Consider the following 15,271-nt stretch of genomic DNA (forward strand, 5'->3'; position numbering starts at 1 on the left):
AAGGAAGGGAAGTGACAATGGAGCTGGCTGGATAGAGGAAGGGGTAGCTCAGGTGGGAATGGGAGAGCTTTGATGCTATTGGGCTTCCACAGAAAGGGTGCTGCTTTTGCTGGCTGCTGGAGTTTGGAACACATGGAGTTTTTTTTTTTTTTTTTTTTAATTTAGGTGAGCTTGACAACTAATGTGAAGCAAATGGCTGATGTTTTTTTCATATATGACATTTAAAAATCTTATGTGCAGTATACTTGCTTATTCAAGGTGTGAGTACTAGTGTTTTGAAAATGCTCTTTGATGACAGTATTTACTAAACATACTTTAGGATTAAATTTCTGCTTTATTGCAAACATGGAGATTTTATATGTGTGTGAGAGAGAGCAAGAGCAAGAGAGATTGAATGTGTGTCTGTTAGAGGTGTGCATGTGTGTGGGTTTTGCAGAGATGTTCATTTGTATGATACAATGTACTTGGCCTGAAATTGACTTATTTCATTCAACTTTATTTCATGATTATTTTTCTAAATTGGTTCAATAGACTTTTTAGTGTTTTTGCAGATTCTGGAATTGGGATTCAGTCTTACCAAAGCTTGTTTTGTGTAAGAAAACATGTTAATTATAGTTACACCTGCAGCCTGCGGGAGGATGTGATTATGTTTTATCATACCTGGGTCCTTACTGTGGACTGAGCGTATCCACTGTATTTCCCTCTCTTTGTCTGCCTTCTGTCAAGCTCAAGTCACGTAAAGGTAGTCAGGGGAGGCGTCATTTGTGGGAAGTCAGCCCAGGCTTGCTTGGATTTAGTCTGCAGATTGATGTCGAGCACCCAGCAGGTGCCCCAGAGCAGGGCCAGGAGCCTTCCTTTCTTCGCTCTTATTGGTTCTTGGCTGAGCATTGTATTTGCGAGCATTTTCTCCGTCCATTTCAAATATATTCATTATTCATTGTCACTGCCCACAAGGAGGGGCAGTAGTATTTCTGTGATCAGCAGTCTATTCATAGAGTACATTTCATTGGCATACATAGCATTTAGAGTAAATTAAGACAGTGATTGCACTCACTATAGTGGTCTTGATAAATAATTTTGATCATTAATTGCTATTTCTGGCAACTTATCAGTTGTTAGGAATTCTAAATCCTGCACCATCATTATCTAAGTTAATTCTTAGCAACAGTCTTGCTGGGGTGACTGTTAGCTCTGGTTTATAGATGAGAAAGCCGAGGATCAGGGAATGATCCTGATTCAAATGCCACGTCTTCTGTATCACCATTTCTCTGGTTCCTTGGGTTTGTAGCATTTATTGTTATCTGAATTTCTTTGTGTGTTCACCCATGTGAATGTATTTTTGTTGCCGGTTCCTAAAGTAAAGTACCTAAGAGCCCAGAACTCTGTAGGTTTTGTCCATGGCTAATTCCTCGGAGCTTATAACAGTGACTGGCAGACATGGGCATTCAGAAAATACTTGTCACATTAATGACTGCCCCATCCTTCTCTATGCACACTTTGCATTTTATGGGATGCCTGCGAGGAACTAGGAAACTTAGCCTGGGCATCTGTGGAATGCTCACACTGCTGCCTGGGAGGAGGAAAAGGGAATCTTATAATCTCACATTGGGTGTTAGGAAGAAGGGAGAGGCAGAAGAGGGCTTGGGAAAAGGATTACCACTCTAGCTGTTTCCTGTGTACTAGGTTTATTGCAGGTCAACGACACATCCAAGGCTTACTGTGTTTGTCTCTTAAGGATAGAGAATTGGAGGTACAACATATACTGTGTTAAAATGATACACAGTTTATGGGATAAAATATTCTCATTCCTTTCTTCAGAAAGTGTTTTTAAAAGCATTCATTTATTTACGTATTTGATAGTGCTGGGGTGCTAGGGTTTGAACTCCAGGCCTTATACTTTTAGGTAGGTGGTCTACCACTTGAGCCATGCCCCCAGCCCTCTTTTGCTTTTTATAGTTACTTTTCAACTAGTGTCTCATCTTTTTTGCCCAGGGCCTCAGACCATGGTCCTCCTATCTATGCCTCTTGTTTAGCTGAACAGAGACATGTACCACCACAACTGTCTTGTTTGTTGAGATGTGGGTCTTGCTAACTTTTTTGCCCAGGCTGTCTTTGAAGTGTGATCTTCTGTACCTCTTCAAGTAGTTAGTATTACGGATGTGCATCACCACACCTGGCTTAAACTTCTTATTTTAAAGTAATTTTAGATAAATATAGTGCGGAGCATATATCCTTTTCCCTTAAGTTTCCCTAATATCAACGTCTCACATGGACAAATGACTAAAACCAATAAATCGGAGCAACTATTATTTGGATTTCACAAGCTTTCCCACCTTTTTCTGATTCAGAATCCAACCCAGGATCTCATATTTAATTTAATTGGCTTCTTTCTTTCATTTCTCAGGATTGGACAGTTTTTTAGTCTTCTTCTTCTTTATCATGAGATTAATTTTTGAAGATTACCAGTCAGTTAAGTTTTAGAATGGTCCTCAATTTGGATTTCTATAACATCTTGTCATGATTAACATGAAGTTATGCAGTTTTGGCAATAACACCACATGCATGATTTTGCAGTTTCCCATGTCTGCAGTCTGGGAAGTGTGCATGAAGTCAGCACACCTTGATTACTTGGTTAATGGAGTGTCTGCTGGGTTTCTGTAGGGGTAATGTTTTAGTTTGCACTGCTTACGTTTTATTTTTTGCCTCATTGTAATTAATAAATATCTTGTTGGGGGGAGATACATAGTTTCCCTATGAAACTATATCTCAGCTTTTCTGATCAGAGTTACTGTGAGTATAAGATTCACTTGAGAGTTTTTCTCCTCTGACTTAGTGAAGAGGACTTGTTATATTATATGAAAGGAAGGACTTTTGTGTTTTGCAAGGCCACTGCTGATTGTACAGAATGTGCACTTCAAACAGACCCACAGCAAGACATTTATCAGTTCAGTGCACACTGATGTTTTCTATGCTCTACTACTTCATTTTTTTTTTTTTTAAAGATGCTTGTTATCCACTAAATCAATTTTGTGATCCGTGGCTTCAAAAACACTAGCACACTGAATTTATTCTCTGGAGATGGTTGGTAAAATCTGATTTTTAATGTTAGAGAACACTGAAATTAGGTTGCCGCAGAGTGAATGTCAGTTCCCTTTCCTCTTGGAAGGGAGCCGGTAGTAAGTTGAGGTGGGAGCCTAAGGTCTCAAGAGGATTAATCAAGCCTAGGATAAAAATTTTAAACTTTTTAAAATTTGGGATCTAGAGCTGCCATGGGATGCTGCTTTCCAGAACTTGCTTTCCTTAGCCCTCCTGGCCTTGTATCGCTCCTGTGGATTCTTATTTTCAGGAGACTGTCACAGTGCATCTGTGGAAATTCTGCTTAGGGCATAGGTAAATGACCTGGTGAGCTCCTTCTGAATGGGATTAAAATCCTTCAGGGAATTTTTAAGAAAAAATGGTTCTAGATGATGGAGACTAGCTCAAAGTGAAAGAAGTTAAGAAAAGTTCTAAAAGTAGATTCTGGCCTATCTTGCTTTTCCTAAAACTTGTGTTCCTTTTTTTTTTTTTTTTGGTGGGCCTGGGGTTTGAACTCAGGACTTAGCACTTGCAAAGCAGGAGCTCTACCACTTGAGCCACAGCTCTAGTCCAAAACTTGTTATATAAGCTTGATAAATAGAAGGGCAGTTGTTAAAAAATTGTCAGGCCTGGGCTGGTGCCCATGTAAAATTATTTAATTAAAGTGCTTTTTAAAAAAATTTTTTTAACTTCATATTTTGCAATAGTCACAAATTATAAAAATGCTACAGTTCTCATGTACCTCATCTTCCCCATATATCTTCTGTTACTCTAGCATAATGATCAAATCCAGACAAGTAATATTGTTAGAGTATTATTGACTGATGTGCAGACTTTGGATTTCTCAAATTGCCCCGTAATGTCTTTTGTTTGGTCCAGCATCCAGTCCATGATCACTGGATACACTTAGGTGTCATGTAAAACGTCTCCTTTCAATTAAGTTTCCCTTGTTATTAGGGCCAACTTTGCATCTGTTAATATATTAGTGCTAAGAATAGTTGACATTTTCCCAGAATAGTACTCTCCATTCAAAAGATTGATGAATTAGGCCTCCTTTGTTAGAATATAGGTGGGCTTTAGAATGTTCACACTTTGTTTGGATTAATTACCCAATTCACATGTCAGGTGAGAGGGCCTTGTGGAGACTCTTAATCCCCACATATGTGCAGAGGGTTGGAGTTTAAAGTGAGTCAGTGAAAGGCAGTTCTCAGTGGTGTATCAAGGTTTGGTTTTAGGCAGGATTAGGTGAATTATAATACAAAGGCCTCAAACCAGTGCCCTCAGGAGCAAGGTGGCCTGGAGTAATTCCCCCTGAAAAACCCTGAGCACAGAGGAGAGGATAAATGGATTCAGAGTCTCAGCATCAGTCATGGAAGTATTAGGGTTTCTAGGGGCTTTTGTGACCAATTTACAGCCACATTTTAGTGATTTAGCACTAAAGATGCCGAAGGAAGTTTCTCTTTTGCTCATGTAAGTGGACCACCCATATGGTTCCTGGTCAGCAGTTGACTTTTCTTCCATCTTGTGGAACCTCTTCTCTCTGGATACTCATTATCACCAGATATCAAAAGATGATGAGAGGGCAAAGAAGGCACCCATTTCTTGTCTGCTTTAGTATGGAAGAGACACAGGTCACTAGTGCTCATGTTCCATTGGTGGGAGCTTGTCACATGGCCATGTCTAGATGCAGGGAAGGCTGGGAACTGAAGTTATGGCTCAGACTCTTATTTTATTATTTATTTATTTATTTTATTTTTTTTTATTATTCATATGTGCATAGAATGCTTGGATCATTTCTCCCCCCCTGCCCCCACCCCCTCCCTTACCACGCACTCCACCCCCTCCCTCTTTCCCCCACCCCCTCAATACCCGACAGAAACTATTTTGCCCTTATCTCTAATTTTGTTGAAGAGAGAGTATAAGCAATAATAGGAAGGAACAAGGGTTTTTGCTAGTTGAGATAAGGATAGCTATACAGGGAGTTGACTCACATTATTTCCTGTGCATGTGTGTTACCTTCTAGGTTAATTCTTTTTGATCTAACCTTTTCTCTAGTTCCTGGTTCCCTTTTCCTATTGGCCTCAGTTGCTTTTAAGGTATCTGCTTTAGTTTCTCTGTGCTGAGGGCAACAAATGCTAGCTAATTTTTTAGGTGTCTTCCCCAACCTCATATCTCTCTTGTGGGCTCTTGCTTTTATCTTGTGATAAAAGTTCAATCCCCTTGTTGTGTTTGCCCTTGATCTAATGTCCGCATATGAGGGAGAACATACGATTTTTGGTCTTTTGGGCCAGGCTAACCTCACTCAGAATGATGTTCTCCAATTCCACCCATTTACCAGCGAATGATAGCATTTCGTTCTTCTTCATGGCTGCATAAAATTCCATTGTGTATATATATTTTTTTTCTTTTTTCATTTTTCTTTTATTATTCATATGTGCATACAAGGCTTGGTTCATTTCTCCCCCCTGCCCCCACTCCCTCCCTTACCACCCACTCCGCCCCCTCCTTCTCTCCCCCTGTCAATACCCAGCAGAAACTATTTTGCCCTTATTTCTAATTTTGTTGTAGAGAGAGTATAAGCAATAATAGGAAGGAACAAGGGTTTTTGCTGGTTGAGATAACGATAGCTATACAGGGCATTGACTCACATTGATTTCCTGTGCGTGGGTGTTACCTTCTAGGTTAATTCTTTTTGATCTAACCTTTTCTCTAGTACCTGTTCCCCTTTTCCTATTGGCCTCAGTTGCTTTAAGGTATCTGCTTTAGTTTCTCTGCATTAAGGGCAACAAATGCTAGCTAGTTTTTTAGGTGTCTTACCTATCCTCACCCCTCCCTTGTGTGCTCTCGCTTTTATCATGTGCTCATAGTCCAATCCCCTTGTTGTGTTTGCCCTTGATCTAATGTCCACATATGAGGGAGAACATACAATTTTTGGTTTTTTGAGCCAGGCTAACCTCACTCAGAATGATGTTCTCCAATTCCATCCATTTACCAGCGAATGATAACATTTCATTCTTCTTCATGGCTGCATAAAATTCCATTGTGTATAGATACCACATTTTCTTAATCCATTTGTCAGTGCTGGGGCATCTTGGCTGTTTCCATAACTTGGCTATTGTGAATAGTGCCGCAATAAACATGGATGTGCAGATGCCTCTGGAGTAACAGTCTTTTGGGTATATCCCCAAGAGTGGTATTGCTGGATCAAATGGTAGATCGATGTCCAGCTTTTTAAGTAGCCTCCAAATTTTTTTCCAGAGTGGTTGTACTAGTCTACATTCCCACCAACAGTGTAAGAGGGTTCCTTTTTCCCCACATCCTCGCCAACACTTGTTGTTGGTGGTGTTGCTGATGATGGCTATTCTAACAGGGGTGAGGTGGAATCTTAGCGTGGTTTTAATTTGCATTTCCTTTATTGCTAGAGATGGTGAGCATTTTTTCATGTGTTTTCTGGCCATTTGAATTTCTTCTTTTGAGAAAGTTCTGTTTAGTTCACATGCCCATTTCTTTATTGGTTCATTAGTTTTGGGAGAATATAGTTTTTTAAGTTCCCTGTATATTCTGGTTATCAGTCCTTTGTCTGATGTATAGTTGGCAAATATTTTCTCCCACTCTGTGGGTGTTCTCTTCAGTTTAGAGACCATTTCTTTTGATGAACAGAAGCTTTTTAGTTTTATGAGGTCCCATTTATCTATGCTATCTCTTAGTTGCTGTGCTGCTGGGGTTTCATTGAGAAAGTTCTTACCTATACCTACTAACTCCAGAGTATTTCCTACTCTTTCTTGTATCAACTTTTGAGTTTGTGGTCTGATATTAAGATCCTTGATCCATTTTGAGTTAATCTTGGTATAGGGTGATATACATGGATCTAGTTTCAGTTTTTTGCAGACTGCTAACCAGTTTTCCCATCAGTTTTTGTTGAAGAGGCTGCTATTTCTCCATCATATATTTTTAGCTCCTTTGTCAAAGATAAGTTGCTTATAGTTGTGTGGCTTCATATCTGGATCCTCTATTCTGTTCCACTGGTCTTCATGTCTGTTTTTGTGCCAGTACCATGCTGTTTTTATTGCTATTGCTTTGTAATATAGTTTGAAGTCAGGTATTGTGATACCTCCTGCATTGTTCTTTTGACTGAGTATTGCCTTGGCTATTCGTGGCCTCTTGTGTTTCCATATAAATTTAACAGTAGATTTTTCAATCTCTTTAATGAATGTCATTGGAATTTTGATGGGTTTTGCATTAAACATGTAGATTACTTTTGGGAGTATCGACATTTTTACTACGTTGATTCTACCAATCCATGAGCATGGGAGATCTCTCCACTTTCTATACTCTTCCTCAGTCTCTTTCTTCAGAAGTGTATAGTTTTCTTTGTAGAGGTCTTTCACATCTTTTATTAGGTTTACACCTAGGTATTTGATTTTGTTTGAGGCTATTGTAAATGGAATTGTTTTCATACATTCTTTTTCTGTTTGCTCATTGTTAGTGTATAGAAATGTGAATGATTTTTCTATGTTGATTTTATATCCTGCTACCTTGCTATAGCTATTGATGATGTCTAGAAGCTTCTGAGTAGAGGTTTTTGGGTCTTTAAGGTATAGGATCATGTCATCTGCAAATAGGGATATTTTGACAGTTTCTTTACCTATTTGTATTCCTTTTATTTCTTCTTCTTGCCTAATTGCTCTGGCTAGGAATTCCAGTACTATGTTGAATAGGAGTGGAGATAGTGGGCATCCTTTTCTGGTTCTTGATTTTAGAGGGAATAGTTTTAATTTTTCTCCGTTAAGTATAATGCTGTCTGTAGGTTTGTCATATATAGCTTTTATAATGTTGAGGAACTTTCCTTCTATTCCTAGTTTTCTTAGAGCTTTTATCATGAAATGATGTTGGATCTTATCAAAGGCTTTTTCTGCATCTATTGAGGTGATCAAGTGGTTTTTGTCTTTTCCTCTGTTAATGTGGTTTATTACGTTTATTGATTTTCATATGTTGAACCACCCCTGCATCCCTGGGATGAAGCCTACCTGGTCGTGGTGAATAATCTTTTTGATGTGTTGCTGAATTCGGTTTGCCATTATTTTGTTGAGGATTTTTGCGTAAATGTTCATTAAGGAGATTGGCCTATAGTTCTCCTTTTTGGAGGTGTCTTTGCCTGGTTTTGGGATAAGTGTAATAGTGGCTTCATAAAATGTGTTTGGCAGTTTTCCTTCCCTTTCTATTTCTTGGAACAGTTTAAGGAGGGTTGGTATCAGTTCTTCTTTAAAGGTCTGATAGAATTCAGCAGAGAATCCATCAGGTCCTGGACTTTTCTTTTTGGGGAGACTCTTGATTGCTGCTTCAATTTCATTTTGTGTTATAGGTCTATTCAGGTGATTAATTTCCTCTTGGTTCAGTTTTGGATGATCATATGTATCTAGAAATCTGTCCATTTCTTTTAGATTTTCAAATTTATTTGAATATAGGTTCTCAAAGTAGTCTCTGATGATTTCCTGGACTTCCATGGTGTTTGTTGTTATCTCCCCTTTTGCATTCCTGATTCTACTAATTTGGGTTTTTTCTCTCCTCATTTTAGTCAGGTTTGCCAGGGGTCTATCGATCTTGTTTATTTTTTCAAAGAACCAACTTTTTGTTTCATTAATTCTTTGTATGGTTTTTTTGGTTTCTATTTCATTGATTTCAGCTCTTATTTTTATTATTTCTCTCCTCCTATTTGTTTTGGGATTTGCTTGTTCTTGTTTTTCTAGGAGTTTGAGATGTATCATTAGGTCATTGATTTGGGATCTTTCAATCTTTTTAATATATGCACTCATGGCTATAAACTTTCCTCTCAAGACTGCCTTAGCTGTGTCCCATAGGTTCCGGTAGGTTGTGTTTTCATTTTCATTGACTTCCAGGAACTTTTTAATTTCCTCCTTTATTGCATCGATGATCCATTCTTCATTAAGTAATGAGTTATTTAGTTTCCAGCTGTTTGCATGTTTTTTGTCTTTACTTTTCTTGTTGAGTTCTACTTTTACTGCATTGTGGTCAGATAGTATGCATGGTATTATTTCTATTTTCTTATATTTGCTGAGGCTTGCTTTGTGTCCTAGGATATGATCTATTTTGGAGAAGGTTCCATGGGCTGCTGAGAAGAATGTATATTGTGTAGAGGTTGGATGAAATGTTCTGTAGACATCTACTAGGTCCACTTGATCTATTGCATATTTTAGATCTTGGATTTCTTTATTGAGTTTTTGTTTGGATGACCTGTCTATTGATGATAGTGGGGTGTTAAAGTCTCCCACAACCACTGTGTTGGCGTTTATATATGCTTTTAGGTCTTTCAGGGTATGTTTGATGAAATTGGGTGCGTTGACATTGGGTGCGTACAGATTGATGATTATTATTTCCTTTTGGTCTATTTCCCCTTTTATTAGTATGGAATGTCCTTCTTTATCTCGTTTGATCAATGTAGGTTTGAAGTCTACTTTGTCAGAGATAAGTATTGCTACTCCTGCTTGTTTTCGGGGGCCATTGGCTTGGTAAATCTTCTTCCAGCCTTTCATCCTAAGCATATGCTTATTTCTGTCGGTGAGATGAGTTTCCTGTAAGCAACAAATTGTTGGATGTTCTTTTTTAATCCATTTTGTCAAATGGTGTCTTTTGATGGGTGAATTAAGTCCATTAACATTAAGCGTTAGTACTGATAGGTATGTGGTGATTCCTGCCATTTAGTTGTCTTAGTTGTTTGAAGGTGTGCTTGTGTGTACCTAACTTGATGTTACTCTCTACTGTCTTGCTTTTTCTTATCCTGGGGTTTGATGCTACCTGCCTTTTCATGGTTAAGTTGGGTGTCACTTTCTGTGTGCAGGATCCCTTGCAGAATCTTTTGTAATGGTGGCTTTGTGGCCACATATTGTTTTAGTTTCTGCTTATCATGGAAGACTGTTATTGCTCCATCTATTTTGAATGATAGCTTTGCTGGGTAGAGTATCCTGGGGTTGAAGTTATTTTCATTCAGTGCCCGGAAGATCTCACCCCACGCTCTTCTTGCTTTTAATGTTTCTGTTGAGAAGTCTGCTGTGATTTTGATGGGTTTACCTTTGTATGTTACTTGTTTTTTCTCTCTTACAGCCTTCAATATTCTTTCCTTAGTTTCTGAACTTGTTGTTTTAATGATGATATGTCATGGAGTAGTTCTAGTTTGATCTGGTCTGTTTGGTGTCCTGGAGGCCTCTTGCATGTGTATGGGAATATATTTCTCTAGATTTGGGAAATTTTCCGTTATTATTTTGTTGAATATATTATGCATTCCCTTCGCTTGCACCTCTTCTCCTTCTTCGATGCCCATGATTCTCAAGTTTGGTCTTTTGATGGAGTCGGTGAGTTCTTGCATTTTCTTTTCACAGGTCTTGAGTTGTTTAATTAATCTTTGGTTTTTCCTTTAATTACCATTTCATCTTCAAGTTCTGAGATTCTGTCTTCTGTTTGTTCTATTCTGCTGGATTGGCCTTCCGTTTTGTTTTGCAGTTCTGTTTCGTTCTTTTTTCTGAGGTTTTCCATATCCTGGCAGTTTTCTTCTTTATTGTTGTCTATTGTTGTCCTGAGTTCATTTATCCATTTATTCATTGTGTTCTCTCTTTCACTTTGGTGTTTATACAGTGCTTCTATGGTTTCCTTTATTTTTTCTTTTGCTTTTTCAAATTCTCTATTTTTATTGTCTTGGAATTTCTTGAGTGTCTCCTGTACATTTTGGTTGACCCTATCCAGTATCATCTCTATAAAATTCTCATTGAGTACTTGTAGTATGTCTTCTTTTAAATTATTCTTGTGGGCTTCATTGGGTCCTTTGGCATAGTTTATCTTCATTTTGTTGGAGTCTGGATCTGAGTTTCTGTTCTCTTCATTCCCCTCTGGCACCTGTACTAATTTTTTGCTGTGGGGAAACTGGTTTCCCTGTTTTTTCTGTCTTCCCGTCATTGTCCTTGGTATTGTTACTGTCCCTATACTGTGTGTAATTAAGTATTTTCTAGCTTGTAATAATAACAATGGTAATATTTAGAATGGAAGAGTGAGCTGAGATGGAAAACAAGAAGTTAAAGAAAAGGGGAAAACAAATATACAGACAAGAGGGAGAAAGCAGAACAAGGTATCAGACAAGAGAGTTTCAAAGGTATAAACGGGAAGTGTTAGTGTACTAATCGACAGTAAGCTGAACAGACATTAGAGAGACAGAGAGAGCATTGAAAATCAAAGATAAAAAAAATAAATAAAAATAAAAATAAAAAATAAGTAAATGAAAGTAATATCTATATATAAAAATGAATTAAAATAAAATGGAAAATAGAAAATTAAAAAAAAGCCAAAAAACCAAAAAACTTCCAAGTTTATATGCAATGCAGTTTCCGTCTTAATAATTTGGATGTCCGTCTCAATCTCCAGTCCTGGAGTTGGTGCCTCAGATGTTGTTTTGTAGTTGTCTCATCAAAGGGGATGCATAAAGTAGAACAAAACTACACACTCACACACACACACACACACACACACACACACACACACACACAAAAGCCCCACCAAGTGTCCCCAGTTCAAATGCAATACAGTTTCAGTAAGTTTTTCGGCTTGCAGTTGTAATTCAGTTGTTCTCTCATCAAAGGTAGGGAGAAAAAGAAAAAAAAGGGTCTGGAGACAGTTCTGAGAGTGGTATCTGCAACTGTGGCTTGCCTGCCTGCTGCTCTCAGCCTGTAGCTGGCGGCATTATTTATGCAGATCTCTGGGGTGAGCTAGCACTCACCTGGTCCCACAGGCTTTGTTTGTTCAGAGTTCTCCTGTGCGGGAGCCTCTGCTACAGGCTTTCCCCTTTCTAAGCACTGGGAAAGGTGACACTGCCCCCGTGTTGTCAGGCCTGCGTGTTTATTTACAGTTCATGTGGGAGGTGGGTCTTCCCCCCTCTCCTCTGAAGTTTTCCTCCCACTGCCACTTTCAGAAGCTTTCCTGCTTCTGCTTACTGGGCGGTGCCGCTGCTCCTGCCGGCCGCCATGTTTGTTTACAGTTCACGTGGGAAGTGGGTCTTCCCTCCTCTCACAAGCTTCCCCGCTCCTGGTTGCTGGGCGCGTGCCCCGCTCCCGCCAGAGGCTCTCCGGCCCGCCTGTCTTGTTTATTTACAGTCCTGGGAAGGATTCCCTTCCCCCAATCTTCAGCGCTCAGGGCGCCCCACCCTCTTTCCAGCATGTCTTAACTGTTCTTATTGCTTATTACTCAGTTTCTCTTTTTTTCCCGGGTGGGGGTCAGTCTGTCCAGGGGGCTATGCTACTCTGGCCCAGGCTTGTCTGTGGGGGTACTGCGGTACTGCGAAGCTCACCTGGTCCGCGTCTTCCCAAGCCGTAGGGGCGCCTGCCACTGGCACCCCGGGGGCCCTCCTCGTTTCTCTGTTTAACGTGAAGTGGAGATTCTCTGCGCCGGCTGGAGATGTGGAGGGGTCAAAGTTATGCCTTTTCTCGGTGATTATGCCTACAAAGTGTGTCTCCAGCGTCTCTCCAAGATTTCACTATAGGAGGGTCGCTTTCTGCTTCCTACCTCTAGCTGCCACCTTGGAATTCTACCACATTTTCTTAATCCATTTGTCAGTGGTGGGGCATCTTGGCTGTTTCCATAACTTGGCTATTGTGAATAGTGCCGCAATAAACATGTGTGTGCAGGTGCCTCTGGAGTAACCCGTGTCACAGTCTTTTGGGTATACCCCCAAGAGTGGTATTGGCTGGTTCAAATGGTAGATCAATGTTTAGCTTTTTAAGTAGCCTCCAAATTTTTTTCCAGAGTGGTTGTACTAGTTTACATTCCCACCAACAGTGTAAGAGGGTTCCTTTTTCCCCACATCCTCGCCAACACCTGTTGGTGGTGGTGTTGCTAATGATGGCTATTCTAACAGGCCGGAGGTGGAATCTTAGTGTGGTTTTAATTTGCATTTCCTTTATTGCTAGAGATGGTGAGCATTTTTTCATGTGTTTTTTTTGGCTATTTGAATTTTTTCTTTTGAGAAAGTTCTGTTTAGTTCATGTGCCCATTTCTTTATTGGCTCATTAGTTTTGGGAGAATTTAGTGTTTTAAGTTCCCTATATATTCTGGTTCTCAGTCCTTTGTCTGATGTGTAGCTGGGAAATATTTTCTCCGACTCTGTGGGTGTTCTCTTCAGTTTAGAGACCATTTCTTTTGATGAACAGAAGCTTTTTAGTTTTATGAAGTCCCATTTATCTATGCTATCTCTTAGTTGCTGTGCTGCTGGGGTTTCGTTGAGAAAGTTCTTACCTATACCTACTAACTCCAGAGTATTTCCTACTCTTTCCTGTATCAACTTAAGAGTTTGGGGTCTGATATTAAGATCCTTGATCCATTTTGAGTTAATCTTGGTATAGGGTGATATACATGGATCTAGTTTCAGTTTTTTGCAGACTGCTAACCAGTTTTCCCAGCAGTTTTTGTTGAAGAGGCTGCTATTTCTCCATCATATATTTTTAGCTCCTTTGTCAAAGACAAGTTGGTTATAGTTGTGTGGCTTCATATCTGGATCCTCTATTCTGTTCCACTGGTCTTCATGGCAGACTCTTATTTTAGTGACAGTTCTTCTTCGACCTGTGGAGGGACAGTGTTTCTCCATTCCAACCAATGATGTCACTCAGGACCTCTGCATTCACCATTCCATCTGCTGGAGGTATTTTCCCCCAGCTGTCCACACATTCTCCTCCTTCTGGCCTTTGAGTTTTTGTTGAAACATCACCTCCTCAATAAGGTTTTCCTTAGTGAACCCCTTGAAATTAGCATCCCCCACTGCTGGCCTTTCATATCCCTCTTCTCTGCTTTTTCTTCTTGTAGCACTTATCACAATTTGTAGTCTTGTATATTTTCCTTACTTATTGGTTTGTTGTTTAAATCCCTCCATGAACAATGGGGCTATTTCTGTCTTGTTCGTGGATTTTGTTCCTTGTACTTGGCATGTAGCAAGTGTTCAAGTATTGAATGAAAATGGGAACCTGACTGTAAAAATCCTTAAAATTTCAAATGTTGACAAGGATTATAGCTTCAACCAACAAACCAACAGACTACTATGCATGATGACTAGATCATCTCTGTGTGTATTATGCTGTTTGCCAGCTGCCAGCATGGGCTTGCCAGCTGCATGCCAGGGGCTAACGTGAGAAGACATGAGTTTGCATTCATGGTCTGTCACTTGTTCGTTTTGTGAGCTTCGGCATGTTAGTTCACATCTCTGAGCCTCTGATATTCCTTCTAAAACAAGAGTCTAATAGTCTGTTCCCTCCTTTCTTCTTTTTTGCTTTACTTTGACAAGTAAATGAGGTAGATGATGCATAAAAATCCAAATTATAATAGTTGTTCCGTTGTTGGTTGCTGAGTTAATGGGCTTGTTGAGTGTGCAAATGTGCTTACTGGCCCTGTTGGAGGAGCTGGAGGAAAGAGCCAAGTTGATCAATCCCAGAGAGCTTCCAGTAGAAGGCAAGGCTTGACCTGCACATTGCACAATGGAAAGACGCATAGCAAGTCGTTATTAAGCTTCTCTAAGTGTAGAATTTTTTGTTTGAAGATTGATTGAGCAGATGAATAAGGTGGCTGCCCCCAGGGAGCTCATATTCTCACATGATGCTGTCTGGTAGAAATGCATTGTGAAACACAACTATAACTTTTTGGGTGGCCACATTAAAAAAAAGTAAAAAAGCGGGCTGGAGATTTAGCTCAGTGGCAGAGCTCTTGCCTACCATGCACAAGGCTCTGGGTTCAATCTCCAGTACTCCCCCCACCAAAAAAAAAAAAAGTAATAGGAAATGGATGAAATTAACTCAATATATTCAAAATATCATTACAACATATATCACAATGAAAGTACTAATGGGGTGTTTTTACATTTCACTTTTTGTGGTAAGTCTGAAGTCTAATGTTTTATACTGATGGTACAATTTGATTTGGACTACCTACATTTAAAGTGCTTTGCAGCCACATGTGACTAATAGCTGCCATACTGGACAAAGGCTCAAAATGTCATGGCAGGTGGTGAGAGACTTAGGAAGAGAATAGAGCTCAGTAAAGAGGAGCTAACCATGGTAACAGTGGTCAGGGAATGACTCCATGAGGATGGTGCTGATAAAAGACAGTGTCAAGTTGGGGGAATATCTGGGAAGATGTTTTAAACAGAAGTAACAAG

The 15,271-nt window shown here is 39.5% G+C and overlaps 1 protein-coding gene across 12 annotated transcripts in view; it reads left to right on the forward strand.

Annotated features, from left to right (window-relative positions):
• Kif16b (kinesin family member 16B) overlaps positions 1-15,271 on the forward strand; it is a 304,402-nt gene that overhangs the window by 10,320 nt on the left and 278,811 nt on the right. The gene's annotated exons all lie outside the window — the stretch shown is intronic.

This window comes from Castor canadensis, chromosome 5 (genome assembly GCF_047511655.1).
Source record: "Castor canadensis chromosome 5, mCasCan1.hap1v2, whole genome shotgun sequence".
Classification (NCBI taxonomy): Eukaryota; Metazoa; Chordata; class Mammalia; order Rodentia; family Castoridae; genus Castor; species Castor canadensis.